General features: G+C 51.4%; 1 protein-coding gene across 1 annotated transcript in view; it reads right to left on the reverse strand.

The window, feature by feature from the left end:
• Positions 1 to 18,196, reverse strand: part of SMTN (smoothelin) — a 94,058-nt gene that overhangs the window by 70,364 nt on the left and 5,498 nt on the right. The window lies entirely within an intron of this gene.

Below are 18,196 nucleotides of genomic sequence, written 5' to 3' on the forward strand. Positions count from 1 at the left end.
CAGTGCTCCGCGCCGCCCGCGATCTCCCGACAGCCAATCCGCCGCCGCAGCCACCGGCCGACCCGCCCGCTTGGGTTTCCTTTCTTGTACCATTGGGTCATTTCAATTCATGTGTCCCGCCCCTTGCTCGCCCCTCGCCGGCGGCTGCATGCCGGGAGTTGTAGGCCGGGCGCGGCCGCCGCGCCAAGGCAGTGCAGGGGCGGGCGGCCGGGGAGGCGCCAGAGATGTGGCAGGAGCCCGGTCCTCAGGGGACGGCAGAAGCGAAGGGCTCTGGGTTTCCTTTCTTGTACCATTGGGTCATTTCAATTCATGTGTCCCGCCCCTTGCTCGCCCCTCGCCGGCGGCTGCATGCCGGGAGTTGTAGGCCGGGCGCGGCCGCCGCGCCAAGGCAGTGCAGGGGCGGGCGGCCGGGGAGGCGCCAGAGATGTGGCAGGAGCCCGGTCCTCAGGGGACGGCAGAAGCGAAGGGCTCTGCCCGCAGGATGCCGGAGCCAGGCCCCCGTCCTGGGCGCCCGCTACTGAGCCAGCCCCTCCGGCTCCCTTTGTTGGCACATTAAACCCTCTCTGGGGCCGCCCCACTGCCTCCAGCATCCCTCATCCCCCTGACCGCAGCACCTTTCGTCTGGTCTAGTTTTTCCACAAGCATCATTGCGCTCTTTCCCATGGCCACAGTCACAACGAAGGCTTGGGGCAGCTGACAGGAAGAGACAAATACCTTAACAGCTGTTAGAATAGTAAGAAAAGTACAAAACACAACGTCCCTGAACCAGCAAGGCAAGGTTCTTTGAGTAGATGTGATATATTTTATTAGACCAACTGAGTAATAATAAAATATATCACATCTACCCATGAACACCGTGTGCCTCTGAAGGCTGGGGAGGCACAGAGAGGTACCACAGGTGGCAGCGGCTCCTTTGGTAGCAGGAGCATGGTGGCAGCAAGCAGGGAGCTCCCGCAGGTGGCCACAGAGATGGTGGCGGGGTAGGTGGCAAGCACTGACCGGCAGTCAGAGACCACCCACAGATGCCAGCCAGCACTGATTGTAGACCGCCCACAGGCGCCACCAGCAGTGTTGGTGGCAAGTGGGGGTGAGGCAAGCGGCAACCGCCCACAGGCACCGCTGGTAGTGTCGGTGGCGCCTTTTCGCAGAGGGTGTACCGCCACACTTGGGGGGTGCACATGCACCCTCATACACCCCCTACACATCGCCAATGCATCTACCCATGAACACTGTGTGCCCCCGGAGGCTGGCAGGCAGCCGCGGCGCTGTCAGTAGCTGTGGGGAGAAGTGGAGAGCGCTGGCGACCACCCACAGACACCACCAGCAGTGTGGGGGGAAGGGGTGGGGGGGTGGCGAGTGGCGACCACCAGCAGCACCTTTTTGCAGGGGATGCACCGCCAAGCTCAGGGGGTGAACTTGTGCCTGCATACACCCCGTACGCATCACCAATGCATCTACCCAAAGAACCTTGCCCACCTATGTCCTTAGACCAACACGGCTACAAACAAAAACCTTAAACCAGCAACACTGTTCTGGAAATTTAGGTCCAAGGCAGGCCAGTGCTAGGATCTGGCTGGTGCTAGGACTCGACTAATGTCACCAACGCCACTGCTTCTCCCTCTTTCCTGAGCATGGCACAGCACGACTTGGCATGGCACAGTGCAGCACAGCTGAAGTCCCTCGCTGCCAGATGCCATTGAAGCCCCTCAACTTGACAGACAAATCCAGCCTGCAGGCCACCCACTCCTGCCATAAACAATATCCTAGTTTAGCTTTGCGTGCTAAGCACCTGCCCAGGTTGGTTCAGAAAATGTTCAGGCTTGGGCTCAGGAGGATCTCAAGGGGAAGTGGGAAGGGGGAAGGATGGCATATAAATTTAATAAATAAAAAAATATGTATGAGAGGAGCTCCCTGCAAACTTCAGTAAGATCCCCCTAAAATTACTGGCCAAACTGAAAAGGACAGGGATCAATGCCTAATCTTGAGGTAAGAAGTTCCCTCAAAGGTAGTGGCGATGTGTAGGGGGTGCACATGTACCTCCTGAGAGCGCTGGTGCACTCTCTGTTTAGGCAACAGGCAGTGGGGGCAGGTAGGAGCGCTGGTGCCCACCTGCAAGTGCTGGCCGGGGAGTGGGGCCACCAGCAAAAGCGGCCATGCCTCTTTTTGGTGAGTAAAATCTTGATCAGCCCCCGCCCAGTTGCTGACTGGTGTCAGGGAGGGCACATGTCCCCCCGACTCTACAGGCACCAGTCGCCCGTGCTCAAAGGGAGATTTAAGTGAGTTCTGCTGGCATTCTCCAGCCATGTGGCACAATAGGGGGTTGCTAGTAGTCTGGCATCCCACCACGCTCCATTCTCCCCTCACCGTGTACTTTCTTTCTGTCCAGCAGTCCAGCAGCATTTTATGTATTTGGAGTGTTTCTACAACTACCCAATAACCCTGAAAAGGTACTTTTGATGGAGGAGGCTGAGATGCAGAGAGGCAAAGTGATGTAACAAGTGCCATGGGGTCAGTGAGTAGCAAAGCCAGAGGCCCAGTCCTGCCCAGAAACAAATCCTTACTGTGAAGAGGGTTCCCAGACTTTTGTAGCCTGAGAGGCTGGACAGTAGTGGCAGCCAGAGCAATGACGTTTGGACAATTCTATGGGTTTCTGGGAGTATGCCAAGGGCTGAGGGGAAGTATTTGTTCTGTTAGCCAGCAGTTATAAAGGAAAAAAGAAAGCTGTTGGGAGTTTTTACTCCTAGGGCTTGCTGTTCCTTTCTTGGCCCTGTCTCTCAGAGCATCCCCTCCTCTGCTCTTGAACAATAACTTGTGCTCTTACTACCGCCTGTTTGGACTATTGGTGGCAGAGTGTGTGTCCTGGGTGGCAGGGCAGCAGAGGTGGTAGCAGCTGAGGCAATTAGTCCAGCAGTAGCAGCAGCTGCTATTCTTATATTGCCTCTAAGTGGATGCCCACAGCTGCTGTCCCAGTAACCCAGCAATGGTTATGCTACTGACTGGTGCCACCCCTTCCCTTTGATTGTTCAGCACTCTGCTTCCAAGCCTGTCTCCTCTGAGCAGACCCATCTTCCTCTTTCCTCTCCACCCAGTGTTGGCTTCCTTCCCCCTACCTTCAACTGGTCATGCTAGTCACATTCTGCCCCCCTACCCCCACTGTTGGTTTGGCAGGATAGGAGAGCCCCAGCAGCCACTCCAATGCCAGCTCCTGGAGAAGTTCTCTCCCTCTTGGTGCCACTGCTGGGTTTTGAATTAGGACAGTGGGAGCCAACCTTTTTGGCAGGTGTGCCACAAAGTAAGCCGTACACCCTTCCCAAATGCCACTCTGACCCTCTTTTCCCTATCTGATCTTATGCTCTGCTCCCTGCCCCATGCTCCCTGCCTGATCTCTTGCTCTGCTTTCTGCTCCCTGGTCTATTTGTCACTGCCCCCTCCCCAGTTAGCCTCATGCCACACACAGAGGCTGCCTGTGTGACCTGTGGTGTTCATACAGTGGGTTGGTCACTCTTGAGTTAGTTGATACTGCATAAGAGTGCAGCGGTACCTGTCTGCAATAGTCAACCTGAGTGATGGACCTGGGTCCCCATCCCCATCCTGAGCCAGGCAAGCCTTGAGACAGCAGGGAAACTGATGAGGGTGGGTGAGACCATGGAGATGAGTGAGAAGATAGGTTATGGTTGGGCAAGTCCCTGGGGCAGGTGACTGTCAGGACATGGGCAGTATGAGAGGAGGGCCCTTGTGTTGTGTGGCTGGGGACAACTTAAAGGGAGGGTAGTGAGACATACTGGAGTATTCCTATATAGCTGATGGTGGAAGCTGAGGACAGCTTAGCCACGGCCCCTTCCTGTCCAGTCTGAGTGTGTAGGAATCAGGCTTGGAGGAGGGCCCCTGACTACCTTGATGTCATGGGAACAAAATGTGCTCTGATATGTAGATGTCTGTTCCTGGAATAATCAGCTGTCTGCTCATATGAGCACAAAGGCCATGGTGGCTTCCTCCCCCTCTTGGCTGTATTAATTTCCCCTCAACTTGAAGTCTGGACAGTCAAAGTTAGTGAATTCTTGGGTTAGAGCAAAGGTTAGCCTGCAGGCTAAATGACTGGCATGGGGCTGGTCAGAGGGGTCCCACAGACCCCTTTCCCTCCCCCTCCCCCTCTCTCAGCATACTTAATCCAGTAGCTGCTCCAACTCTGGGCTGCCCCACACACAGTGCCTGCTCCAGCCAGTATGGGACCCGTGCTGCATGCAGCGCCTGTGAGCACCACATGTAGCATGGATCCTAGACTGGCTGGAGTAACCACTGCATGCAATGCGCATCCCAGAGCGTGCTCCACGTGTGGTACAATCCAGCTAAGGTTGTTACTGCATGCAGTGTGGCTGCTGCTCTGGCCAGACTGCAGCCCATGGAGTCCCCATTCCAGCTGCTCCCAGATCTGCACCACCTGCAGTGCAAATCCCAGAGAGCTGAAGCAGTCACAGGATCAGCTGTGCTGCGGGAAGAGGCCGGGGAGGAGAAGGAAAAGGAGAAGGGGGAGGGAAGGGAGTCTGTGGGCTCGATCTGGTCTACAGACCAGCCCCATAGCATGGGTGCATGCTGTGCCCTGTGTGGATCTGATCAGACCCAGAGGCAGCACTGGGGGCTGGATGGTGGAGCTCCATGGGCCAGATCCAGCCTACAGGCCATGTTTGACACCCCTGGGTCAAAGGAAAATGTCTTCAGTGGCTGCTGTTTTGGGGAACAGTTTGCTGGTCCAATTAGCGTTCCTGCAACTGGAACCCTGCAGGGGTGGGATGGGGCTAATGAGCTAGGCCAAAGGGTCTCAGAAATAAGCCTGTATTTCAAAGTAAATTTTCATGTCCCACACAGAAAGCTGGCCTGTGTTTGCACTAGGTGGCTGCAGCCTGGCAGCTTCCTGCTCCCAGCCCCAGCTATGTTTATCATGTACTAAATATAGACACGTGGTCCTTTATTTTGGGCTCCAGCTACACCCCATACTCCAGACTTTGTTTTTAACTGCATTTCCATTACTTTTGCCCCTTCAGCACCCTCCTCCTCTGCCTGTTCTCTGAGATTACAGCCCTTCTGATATGCTGGTGGTGGGGGAAAGGAGGCCAGAATATATGGCTGAGACCACAAACCATGAGATTCCTGCACAGAGAACACAGCATTCTTGGCTATGTTTTCTGCCTTCTTTCATAGTTTTTGGCCTAGTGGCTTAGCTCAAGTTCTGGGACTGAGGGTAGGGGAAATGGATAGAGAACTGTGCATAGGTCTGCTGCATAGTTGGGGCTGTGCAGGGAGTATTACCTGGAAAGTCATTGGAGGTTTGCATACTAGCAGGTCACTTCTATATGACTGAAGCAAAGTGGTTGTTTCTCTGTCTGGTTCTACTTTCATGTACAGATCCTACAGCTGGGAGGCTAGTTCCCTTTGATCAGCCCATATCCTTGGTGATAAAAGGCACTCAAACCCAGGCCAAACCAGAAGGGAGGCTTTCTAAAAGTGTGCTTCAGGAGATCCCAGCAGGCAAGCTCTTCTCACCACAGGGAGCTGCTGGAAGAAACCACATGTTCACTTCCCCTAAGCTTTCAACAACTGGGAGTCTAGGAGTCCAGGTTTGAGGTCTATCTGCAGCATTGCGCAGCTAGGAATCACCAGCCTATGATATCCCTACCCCAACTGGTAGATCTTAAGGGTGGTAAACCTTGAACCCCTTTGAGAGAGACACTGTCAAATTGAAAATCATGGCCCAGATTCCCTGCAGCATGACAGCTACATCAGGTCTACCCTAGTTTAAGGGACTCCTTCTGCAACATAGATTTGCTTCAGTGGTTCCTGCTAGTTGTAGCAGAAGCCACAGGCTCAGGGCACCCCTGTCTCCCCTTCAGAAGGATAACTGTGGATGGCCTTCGAGAGTTAGCCTAGCACAGAGACTGGCCAACCCCAGAGTAGAATATAACTTGAGGTATTGGCTGAAGCATACAAGTCAAATACTAGCCAGGAGAAGGTTAAGGAGGGCCTGTGGGCCTAATCATTCAACCACACATTTGATATACCTGCAGGAAGTGTCAGGCATGAAGGGGGAAGTTAAAAAGAGAGGTATGGGGACTGACTAGGAGACAGAACCAAGTACTCTTGTCCCTGGTGAGACAGAAGCCCTGTGGTAGCCAGGCCTATGTGTTATGTAGGCACAGTGGACCTGCCTATGGAAACCAGGTATCAGAGATGGATTGGTGTCAGGGTAAATCTCCCTGTGGATAGGATGATCAGGACCCAGGAAGTTCACTGACTGCTTTCCTGAAAACTGGGCCTCACAAGAAAGACAAGGCGCTGTTAGAGACTTACTATCAAAAGGGATGAAACTGTACAGGGATTAGGAATCCTGGGCACCTATACACACGCCAGACATCTGCTTCAATGTATGCAAATTAGCACGTGTCAGAGAAGACTATTAATCAAGTCTGCTGGAGCATGCTGATTACTGCACTCCAACAGCCTCTCCATCATGTCTATTTAGCGTCCGTCCACATCAAAATAGCAGCAGAGGTGCTTTAACTAAAGCTTGTTGAATGAGCTTTAGTTCAAGTGCTCTCACCACCATTTTGAAATGTGGGATGCTGAATACACATGATGCTGCAGGCACTTTAATTAGAATGGCTCTTGGAGCCATTCTAATTAAAGTGTCCCTGCCTCCATTCCAGAGCAAGTGTATAGACTCCCCCCCGATTGCAGAGACCAGGAAAACTGACTGGAAGTGAAGAAGCAATGTGGGTAGTTTCCTCTTGAGCTGCTGGGGGCAAGTCTGGAGTATGGCAACAGCCTGCCTCTGTAGAGATGCTACTGAGCATACCCTGAAGACCTGTCTTTACGTGCACCTGACAAATCTGGACACCCTGGTGAGGCAGCTCTGGAGACATCTCCCTATGGTTACTCAAAACCTCTCTCTCACCATCAGTGGCAACCTACAGGGGGTGCACGGGGGTGTATGTGCACCCCCTTAAAACATTGGTGCACCCCCTGTCAGGCCACGCTCCCTGTTTAGGCAATGGGCAGGGGGGCAGGCAGGAGTGCCAGTGCCCACCCCTGCGAGCGCTGGCTGAGGAGCGGGGCTGCCAGCAAAAGCGGCCACGCCACTTTGTGGTGAGTGAGACCTCCATCAGTGGCTGGGGACCGCCCCTGGTCAGTGAGATCGGCCACTGGGGGACCCCCCCGTCAGCATGATCTTTTGCTGACTCAAGAGGTACCAGTCGCCCATGCTCACCATCCTTGTGGCTCACCCCACCATGCTGCTGCTGCAATGTGGACCCACCTCAAGCACACTGAAGATCCCACGCTTGCAACAGTTCCTTAAGTATTAAGCCACACTTACCCCCTCCCCAAGAGCTGCTCCCTGCCCACAGCCCTGGATCCGGCCCTGTCTTCTCATTACCGCAGAACTAATCAACCTGGATGGTTGGTACTCAGACTACTGGATGTTTATGGGGTTTGGTCGCTTTGTGCATTTGTGACACTGCACACTTGTGAATTTCATTAGATTTTCCAACATGTTTTGCTTCCTAGTTTTCAGGCATTAGCTCAGCCCTACAATGCAAATACCAAAGGAACAGCTTATTTATTTTAAAAAAACCCCTCTTTTATTTGGAACTGAAAACAAATGGAACACATCATGGAAAGATTTCTGTCCAGCTTAGCCTTTTGTGACAGCTTTCTATAAATCCCCAAATTTGGGTGTATATATAACTTGAGATTGTGCCTTTTGGTGTTGCAATCATTAACTATTTCACTGCTTTCCAAGAGGGATCACTAGTTGTAAATCAAGTCTACCGGAGACATAGGTACCAAGTATGTGGGGGCCCCGGGGCCCTGGCCCCCATCGGGAAGAGGGCTGTCAGGGCTCAAACTTGAGGAAAATTATTGTTTTTAGGGACAATGACTGAGGCCAGGAATTTGAGTTTTCCATTCACTGAGGAAAAACGTGGATTTTTTCCTTTAATGGAGAAAAACATGGGAAACTGTGGGTTTCCCCTTGTAGGCTGGCAGAGTTGCAGCCTGTACTTGGGGCTGTGGGGAGTGGGGATAGCGATTGGAGGCAGGGGGTACCACATGTATGCGCACGTACACATGCATGTGGCAGCCAAGCAGCAATGGAGAACAGCTTCTGCAGGTCCCTCTAGGTAAGTCTATGGGGATGCAGGGGGAAGGGGCACAGGCAACACATTGGAGGAGGCAGAGGGGGTACAGACGACACAGCGGAGAGGGGTGTGGGGGCCAAGGTTACACGGTGGGAGGGGCACATGATCCCTGAGATTTCTACGCCCACAGTGGGGCATGGAGCATGGGGCTGCTGCTGGACCGGACCAGCTCTGGGCAGAAGCCACCTCCATGGCCCAGTGGGAGGACCCTGTGCAGGCAGGAGCACCATGCCACCATGGCCACCAAGGTGAGGTGTGGCAGTGGCGGATTAGGATTTATTGGGGCCCTGAACAAACAGAAAATTGGAACCTCCCACACCCCATTATAACCATGAATGTATCAAAAAGCATTAAGAAATAGACTTGTTAAATGTTTACATGGTACATTCATAAATAAGGCACAACACACAATGTCGAAATTAACTACTCGATTTTGCTACACACAAAACTGAATAAAACAACTGCCTTAGGAAAATGACTCAGACACATGGGATCGCCACAAATGTATAATAATACAAAAGGAATTATGTTTTAGTTTAGTGGTCATGTAGACTCTTGTTTAAATATTTTGTTGTAGAACTGGCTCCTAGAACTGGGGGCCTCGCTCCATCTTGCCATCTCCTGGCACCAGGCCAGTGACTGGAGGGGCCAAGTGGAGGCTCTGAAGGTCAGAGGTGCAGGCAAGAGCCCTGCTCCATGACAGTATAGACACGCAGTGGAAGCCACCTGCCCCAGGGCAGGTGCCCAAGTCCCCAGGCAGCCAGGGAAGATAAAGTCTTCTCATCCTCCCCCATGGAACTAAAGGGCATCCTCGGGTCGGACTGGAGCCCAGGGCCCTCAGGAAGGGCTGGTGCTCAGGCAGCAGAAGCCCTGATGCATTCCCTGGTGGGCCAGCCACCCCCAGAGAGGTTGCAGCTGGGGCAGCAAAGTGCTCTCCCCCAGCTGAACCAGGACCTGCCAGGCTGCGGACTGCACTCACCAGGGAGCCACATGCTGCAGGATGGCCTAGGTCAGCGGAGCTGCAGCCAGCAACACGAACCCCCTACCTCTTCTCATGTCAGCAGTGCTACTGTCCTGCATCGCAGCCAGGCGGGCGAAGCAGGCCAGGTGCCACGGGGGCTGCATCAGGCAGGGCTGACGGTCAGCAGGCACTGGCTCTGGCCAGGCAGGGCTCACACTTCTCGGGAACTGCTCTATTAAAGTGCCCCCACCCCAGATCACATGTAAAAATGCCCAACTATGTAGTTGAATGTCCTAACCAATGCATTTTACGGTACAGGCTTCATAACCTCTCAGTTAGTGCCCAAATCACCCCTCCCTTTGGCTTTATTGACAGACTCCAGTTTTTGCAGTTTTTTAGCTTGTTTTCTAGCGCTCCAAAACTGATCTTTCTATGGACCTAATCCCACTGCTTTACACCCATGGTGGAGTCAAGAGCTGCCACTACCTCAGCAAATCAGCCGGAACGAGTTAGCAGCTCCCTGCAAGGTTCTCACACAGGATGGGTCAACAGTACAGTTCTGACCTCCACCACATTGTTGCAGCTTCTCAAATATGTATTGTTGCAACATCTTAAGCACTGTTCTGTCCCCAGTGTCTTCTAGCTTTCAAATGCATTTCCCTGGTTGATTCTCAGCTTGTCACCCCCTGCCTCATCTTTCCTCTCTAGGTCCCTTTCAATCTTGTTCCTATTGGTATATGTAAGTTCTTCCAGGTGGGCATGAATTCTGTTCTTGGACTGTTTACTCCGTGTGACTTCTAGTGTATCACTTCACCACCTATCTAGACCACTCTTCACCCTGCCTTGCCTAATAACACCCTGGTCCTGTATTCACTGGCTTTGCTATATAACACCCACATATTCTTGTGCTGTGTATGACAGTGTGCATCTTTGGTTGCTGTATATTGTGTGAGAGGTTGGGTTTCTTTATTTACCAGGTTTTTTTCTTTTCTTTTCATTTCTCCTCTGGCTTGTTGCTTTAAGAAGAAAACACGTGGCCTGGCCGGCAGGATGGCGCTTGTTGTTCTGGTCTTGTGCTCTGCACATGGAAAGTTGGGGCCGTGTATCCGGGTAAAATATGTAAAATTCTCTGGCCTGATTGGCCAGGGGAAGCAGAAGCTTCTCCAGGCAGACTGGTTAAGAGAGAGGCTGAAGTGTGGCACTCCCTGCCTGGACAAGGCAAAGGTGATGTCATGCTAAGGAATATAAGGTCAGATAGGCTGGTTTGGAGGGGAAGAGAAGCTGTTATGAGCCGTTGAAGAGAGAAGTCTTGTCCAAGAGGAGAAGGAATCTGCGTCTAGAGAAAGGAGGACTGTAGGGAGAGGAGAGGGAGAATTGTCCCGTGTCTGGGAAGTCCTCTCTCCTCCTTTTCTTCCCCTTTTCTGAGGTTTTATGGGGTTAGTACTGGGGAGGAGATTCCTGGCCAGCCAGGAATTAGGACTGATGGCTTTTAAACACAGTTGAAACCTGGCAGTTTCTAATTCTGATAGACTGGTGAGGTTTGTGGCTGTGCCAGCTTTGGGCTGAGGTGAGACTTGTCACTTTCTGCTCCCTTTGGGGAGCCCCAAGTCCCAGTCTGGCCTGGGCTGGAGTGAAGTCTCTCTAAAGGGGTTCAAACTATGAACTGTAGTTATAGAGATAATGCTTATATTTTGTTTAAAGTTTTGTTCTTTTGTTTGTATTTTGGTAATAAACTTGTATTTGTTGGTTTATATTGCTTGTGAAAATGGGGATTTGTTTGTGTCAAATTTAGTATACCCAGATTCCTGGGTGGAGGCTTGAGCCACTTGTATAACTCACTGGGTACCACAGAATATAAGCCTGGCCCTTTCACTGCTGACCTGTGCCTAGCAGAAGGCTTACAGCGATACTGAATGCATGGTATCAAGGGATGGATCTAGAAGGGGTGCAATGACACATTTGGCCACATCAGTGGTGAGTATGTTCCTCCTCCTTGCCCAGTCCTCTGAATATTCCCCATCAACCCAGGAGCAAGATCAGGCATGAGGAACTTACCCACCACCGCTACTGTCCCCAGCTCCCTGCCCAGCCTGGCTAGAGCATGTTAGGAATGGCTCTGGAGCTCTTCCCACCCCTGGAGCCATCAAGGGCAGCAACAGAAGTGGGAATAGGAGGGGAGGGGAGATGCTGCTGATCATAAAGGGGAAGCAATGCCGCAAGCAGGGGGAATTCAGGGACAATAAAAAAGCCCCTGGCTGCTGGCCTCCCAGCCTGGTTGGTCTGCCCCAGCTGGAAGGAAAGTTGGGACAGGGGCGCAACTTACCCTGAAGCAGTGATTTCTGCTCCTGCACCCCACTTAAAAAATCCTTGATCCACCTATATCTGGTACTGAAGATGAGCATGTGCATAAGCATTTACAGCATCAGAGCCTTGCATCTTGGATTTCTAACCTCTAAAGGACTTAAGTGGATAAGAGCCAGATCCAAACTAGGAACTGGGCAGGTTTTATGCACTTTAATCCAAAACTGTAATCCAAAATTTTCTGCTGAGTATCCACTAAACCCTGGAGGTGAATAAATTTGGTAGGTACCTCCTGTTTGATCAGAAAGTTCCCTATGAGCCTTCAGTTCTGCTTCTCTACATGCCCAGAACTACCTTGGCTTTAGTGACTGGGTGCTTAAGCCTGCTGGGATCCAGAAATTGGGGAGAGATATGCTATAGTCCTCCAAGGGGTAATAGTTGCTTTCTTTTAAAAAGGTTGGCAGTGCCTACCTTTTAACAAGCCCCTAGAGGGTAGAGATCTCAACCAGGAAGGAGACTTGGGTTTAATTCTCGCCTCAGCCTGTAGGGATTCTGACCCACAAATCCCACCTCCCAGGAGAATACCCTAAGAATCAGGATATGAACTAGGGCAAGTTGGGGGCACTCTCCCTCTCTTTTGTTGAAGCTGTGTTACCATGCAGAAAGGAAAGTCAGATTTATGGAACCAGAAGAACACGTAAAAGAGAGCCTGAATCTGTCAGCTGGTGGTTAGGACACTCACTTGGGAGGGAAGAGTTCTGAACTCAGCGCTCTCCTGCCTCTGTGTGTGTGTGTGTGTTCTCATCTAATAGCTATGTGACATAAAGTTAACAAACAGTTCTGGAAGTAGAAATCAAGAATTTCCTCTCCCAGCTAAGTGCCTCAAACACCAGGCCACAGAGCTCCTTCTTGAGGCTCTCCTTTTGGATTTGTGACTTTTTTACATTTCCAGCTTCAACAGAAGTTAAGGTCGCCCTGGCCTTTACAGACTGATGGTTAAGACTGTTTCTTGGAAGATCTGAGAGGTGGGTTTGAATCTCAGCAGGCTGAGGAGAAAATTGAATCCAATTCTCCCATGTCTTGGGTCAGGGCTCTAACCTCTAGCTTAGTATTTAAAAATGGTGATGGAGCCTTGCTCAGTTCTTTGAAATAAAAGATATAGACACCTACCCCTCACAGCAGGATTCTAGGCTCTGGACACCAAGTGGATGGAGGTGCTTGTTTACAGTTTTGAGTCAAGCAGTAAACCTTGGAGATTGGTGAAAAGTTCAAGCACCTCTTTCTGCTGGTATTTTCTGCAGCTGATCAGCTCATCCCCCCCTTTCCACTCCACGCTATGCCACTGCTCCCCCCTGCAGTGTTCTCCACCTGCCACCCCCCTTCACTCCTCTTGCACTCTAGGGTATATACCACTCACCTTAACTACCAAATTTAGCCCCTCTGCTGCCTTTGGGGATGGGGATCAGCATACATGGCATGCTGTGAGGGCAGCAACAAACAGCCTGGGTGCAGTGGAGGGAGTCACCATGGAGGGAAACAGCCCAAAGCAGAATAGCAACTTGCATCAACAGATGGGTCACAAGCAGTAGCCCACCACTGCAGAAGGTTGTTAATCCATGCAATCCATCCCTAGTGTGGTTGTGGCCTTCATCCATAGAGTCATAGAGAAGTAGGGCTGGGAAGGGATCTCGAGGGGTCATCTAGTCTGACCCCCTGCCTGAGGTAGGATGATCCCTATCCAAACCATCCCATACAACCATATTCTAAACTCTATATAAGACTACCCTCAACCTTGACACAGCATAGACCCAATACCCTAGCCTGACACAGTGTCAATGTTGTCAATATATGCTCAAGAGATCCCGGGTAGAAGGCCATGCCCCCCACTACAGAGGAAGGCAAAAACTCCCAGTTCCTATCAAGCTGACCTTGGGGTAAATTTCTTTCCTGATCCCAAATATGACAGTCAGTCTGATGGTGAGTGGAGGGGCAAGACCCTTTTGCCCAGAACCTCTGCTTTCCTCCTAGTAGAACAGGTATACCTCATTCAAAGTCCCCAGCCTTAGCTGTAGCCAACATGCAATGCCTCTAGGGAGGCTCAAAAAGAGCCTGACACATATAACAGAAAAGGGAGGGAGGGGGCAGGAACAAACAGTAAAGCCCAGAAGCATGGGAAATACCCATGGTAAAAACTAGATATATCCATGTGTCACAGGGCACTAAGGTGCCTGCTCCTATTAGAGCAGAGATTGCCCAGGGAGGGAACACAAAGGGCCAGATAAGAGCCCAGGTACAGGTTGCCATGGCAATTGGCTAACGAGGGAATTGGCCGCACCTGCACCTGGTCAGCTGGCTGGAAGAGGCAGGGTCTTAGGCCCATATAAACCATAGGGCTGGGACTAGGCAGATCAGATCCCTACCAGCAGTTGAAGGGAAGGGAGCCTTTAGGAAGGAAGGGTTCAGAGATACTACAGCTATTGGGTGTGCTACCCTTAGGGCTAATGGGGCACCAGAAGCCCATAAGGTACCCTTATCTACAGGCACCCAGTATTAGCGAAGGAGTTTTGTTCTTTTAAAGCGGTGGAGCATGCCTTGCACTTTGTATTACATTATAGCTCAGGGGCTTTTGTTTGGTTGCTGTTGTTTGTTTGTTTGCTGTCTGATAACACTGGTGGTCTGGGTGAGGCTATTTGGGGAAGGAGGAGGCCTCATTGGGGGCCCACTACAGTGTGAGGGCCCAGGCGCCACTGAGGCACAGAGACAGGGCTGCAGAGGGCCCAGGTGCCAGTGAGGCTAAAGCACTGTCCAGTCTAGGCCTTGCTATGTCAATGCCATCTGTGAGGCTTGGGGCATGGTAAAGGGGTGGTTGGCACCACACAACCCATAAGGCTGAGAGACTTGGGCACCATACAACATAACATGGTATGCCAAGGGGTCCATGAACCACAGGGTTCTGTAAGATCTAGCCAGACTGTGTCTAAACCCAAGAATCAAGGGCAGCCTCCCTATATCAATTATACCAACAAGCTGTGGTGGGTGAGATGGAGAATGCCTGTAGGGCAAGACTAGCATGGTTAAGGAGCCTAGGGGTAACAGCCACCCCTAGGGACCCCACCTTGCTACACCATCCTATAACAGGCTGGCTTGCAGCAGACTGCACACTTTATGCTGGAGGAGTCTGTAGGCTTGTGAGAGACTACAGCCAGCTGAAGGCAGTTAGGAGTGATTGCAGGCTGCCTAGAAGAATCTGACCAGCTGCAGAGGATAATTAGCTGGTCAGAGGAAGTTAAAGTCTCCTAAGGAGAGCAGAGGGGCTCAAGAGAGAGTGGTTAGTGGTGGCAGAACTGAGCTAAGGGCTCTTCTAGGGTCTGGCAAAAGACTCAAGGCTGTAAGGGTGGAGGCCAAGGTTCCCTCTAAGGTGTGCACGTGCATGGCTGTGCTTGAGTAAAAGGCTGGCCATGCCCCAAACTTTTCAGGCTGCACACCCACTAGGAATGGAGCTGGGCTGCCTATGTTCTACCATGGATATTTCCATGTTTCTGGGGTTTGGTTGCTCCTGACCACCTTGTTCTGCTATATATTATGATTTTTTTAAGCCCCCTCAGAGGCATTGGGTCCCCAGGGCTGAGGACTTTGACTGGGGTGTGCCAATGCTTCTCTTGCGTCCAAAGCTGGAGGCTCCTGTCTAGAGGGTCTTGCACCTACATTCAGGGTCTGACTGATGGACAGATTGGGGTTCAGGAAGGAATTTTACCTTATGGTCAGCTTGGTGTGGACTGTGGGTTTTTTTTGCCTTCCTTTGTAGTTGAGAGGGGGCGGGGGGCATGGCCATCTACCCAAGACCTCTTGAGCATATATTGACACTTCATAGAAGCAGGGCATTGGCTGCCATTGTTGCACTGCTTTACCTGTGACAGGTTAGGGTGTTAGGTTTATGTTGCATCAGGTTTGACAGTAGTCTTATAGAGTTTGGATTATGGTTGTATGGGATGGTTTGGATAGGGATGATCCTGCCTTAGGCAGGAGGTTAGACTATATGACCTCTTGAGATCCCTGCCAGCCCTGCTTCACTGACTCCGTGGAGTGGGCCTGGAGCACAACAATCTCTTCCCATAGCCATTGTGGTTCCTCATACTACCACTGATTATTCTTCTGGTGGTACATTGTCTGGGAGTGGTGGGATTCATTTATATCCTGCAACTGCTGTGCCCAGCCTTCCAGGGTTTGTTGGGCAAAGGAAAGCTGATTTAGCTAGTGCTGCTTTATCTGTGGGTCTCTCTGAGTTGCACTATCCAAAGTACATAGGTCTGAGAGTACTGGCAGGAGATTGGGCTCCATGATGGGCCTTCTTCACCAAATAGGGGTGCTGGCAAACTGCCATGTGGGCAGCCAGGTCTGGAGTCACTCGGGGGTTGAGATGCCAACCAGGGTCAGGATGAGTGAGCAGAGTCCAAGGAAAAACCAGATCAGGGACCCAGGAGGTCAATCTGAGGGCAAGGTCTAGGAGCATGCAGAGTTAGGAAGCTAAGAGATCAGAGTCAAGCAAACCAGAGGGCCACACTTTCCTCCTTCAACATCTTCACTTGTCCCAGAAGAGCTGCTTTCTGTGCCTACTTTGAATAGGATGGTTGGGATACAGTTTATCCTGCCTCAGGCAGAGGTTTGGACCTATTGGGGACCCTTCCACCCCTACTTCTCTGATTCCTCTTGGGCTTGATGCAGGCTAGCAATCAAAACACCCATGGTAGAAGGGAATGGTGCAGGGAGAACAGGAGTCCATATGGGAGGGTAGTCAAGTGGTTCCCTGAGACTGCAGGGGAAAGATCCTTATGTGGCTGCTCAAACTGTTAGGATTGAGGCATAAGCAATCTTAAAGAGCATGGGGTTAAATCAGTATCTGAGTCTGGAAATCCAGATTAGGGGCTGAGGTGCCACAAAGCAGTCAGAACCAGGGAGTCTGAGTTTATGTTCCTAGTCCATAGTGATATCCAAGTTTGGGGACTAGGCCGGACTAGGCCAGAGGTCAGGTACTGAGAAGTCCAGAACACACACTAGGATAAGAAGGAGCAAGGTATTGGGGTCCAAGGTAGTGGCAGGAACAAGGAACAAGGCACAAGAGGCAAAGGCTGGGAGCTGCTCTAGTGTATGAGGCATTGAGCAACAAAGGCCCAAATGGAGGGCCCAGCTTGTCCTGCAGGGCATGGAGTGCCATGGCTGGAGTGCTCTGTAAAGAGCAACAGTTGGAAGCCTAGGAGCATCCCCCAGCTTCATTGCAATCACTAGGAAATAAGAGCTCTGTAATCAGGGATACTAGGAAAGACCATATTCAGCAACAGAAGAATGATGCAGAGCTGGATGCACAATTGACTTGATTCCTAGTTGTAGGGTTGTGCTTCTCCCTTCAGGATCATCCTGGTGGGTACATTTGGGATCAGAAAAGAATTGTTATCCCATGGTCAGATAGGTACAGACTGGGGGAGATGTTCTGCCTTCTGCAGCAGGAACACACGTTCCTCTTCCTTGCATCTCTCAAGTTCCTTTTAAGAAGCTTTGCAGCACTGGGACACTGACATCCTTTGGTCCCCTGCTTTACCTGTGGTGTAGATCAGGGTGCTTATGATGTCTTTGGGCAATATGCTTTGTAGCTGTGCAACAAGGCTGACTTGTGTAGATGTAGCAACATGTTAGACAGGATTTATATAAGGATGATCCCTCCTCCAGCAGGAGGTTGAACTGGATGACCTCTGGAGGTCTCTTTCAGCCCTACCTTTCTATGATTCCCTGTGCACACAAGGTGATGGGTGTACAAATGTTTGCTGGGACTCTGGAATGAGGCCAAGAATGGAGTCATTGCAAAATTGCCCCCGCACTCGTGTTTTTGCATGACACATAAACCTGGGGATCTATTTCCCTTCTGACCCCACCTTCTCTGCCCCCATCCTTTGCTTTCAGCTGTGCTTCTGCTCCCCTAACTTTCACAGCCATCCCCGTAGAGATGCAAAGCAGGGCTCAGAGGGGGAAGGGCTGGAGTTATGTCCTGTCTCTGCTTCATTAGTTCACCCCACAGATTTTTCAGGTGCCAGTGACAATTTGCCATGCTACTGCCTTTTCCATCTAGGGTCACATGGTGTTACAACCACTAACGAATGACGCTTCAGGACTTGTGAGAGCTACTCTTAGTGCTCTCCCCTGGTATGATGGTGAGTGATTGTGTGCAGATGGGAGCTAACTGCTCCCATTCTCTGACTCTCAGGTTCCCCATATGCACTCAGGAACTCACTCCTAAGAATTCAGTCATATTTCTCTGTGGGAATCGCTGGCTCTTTTTTCCTCTCCAAGCAGACAGTACAATATAGAGCCCACTCAGTTAGTCCAAAATGCTGCTGAGGTCTGGCTATGACTTCCTGTAGCCTGCAGTGAGTTCGAGTTCCTTGTTCCCACTCACTTCCCCCACAATCTTTTTTAGGGAATTTCAGGGTGTGGGGGCCAACCCCTGCTTGGGTCTCTTGTCTCCTGCCCTCTCCACAGCTCTCTCTTCCTGCTGCACTTCTGGGGCTAATCCCTGTCCTGCCTTGGTGAGTGCTCTGCTCTTGAGGTCAGCAGACATGTCCATCTTGATTTGTGCTCAGCCTGAGCCACTTGCTCCTGGCATCCTCCTGCATGCTGACTCCTGAGCTGGGACTGGCTTCAGGCCCTCAGCCTATCACACACTTTTTCTCTGCTGCTATCAGTACTCTGCTCTTTC

The sequence above is a fragment of the Alligator sinensis genome, unplaced genomic scaffold (assembly GCF_000455745.1).
Source record: "Alligator sinensis unplaced genomic scaffold, ASM45574v1 scaffold295_1, whole genome shotgun sequence".
NCBI classification, from domain to species: Eukaryota; Metazoa; Chordata; order Crocodylia; family Alligatoridae; genus Alligator; species Alligator sinensis.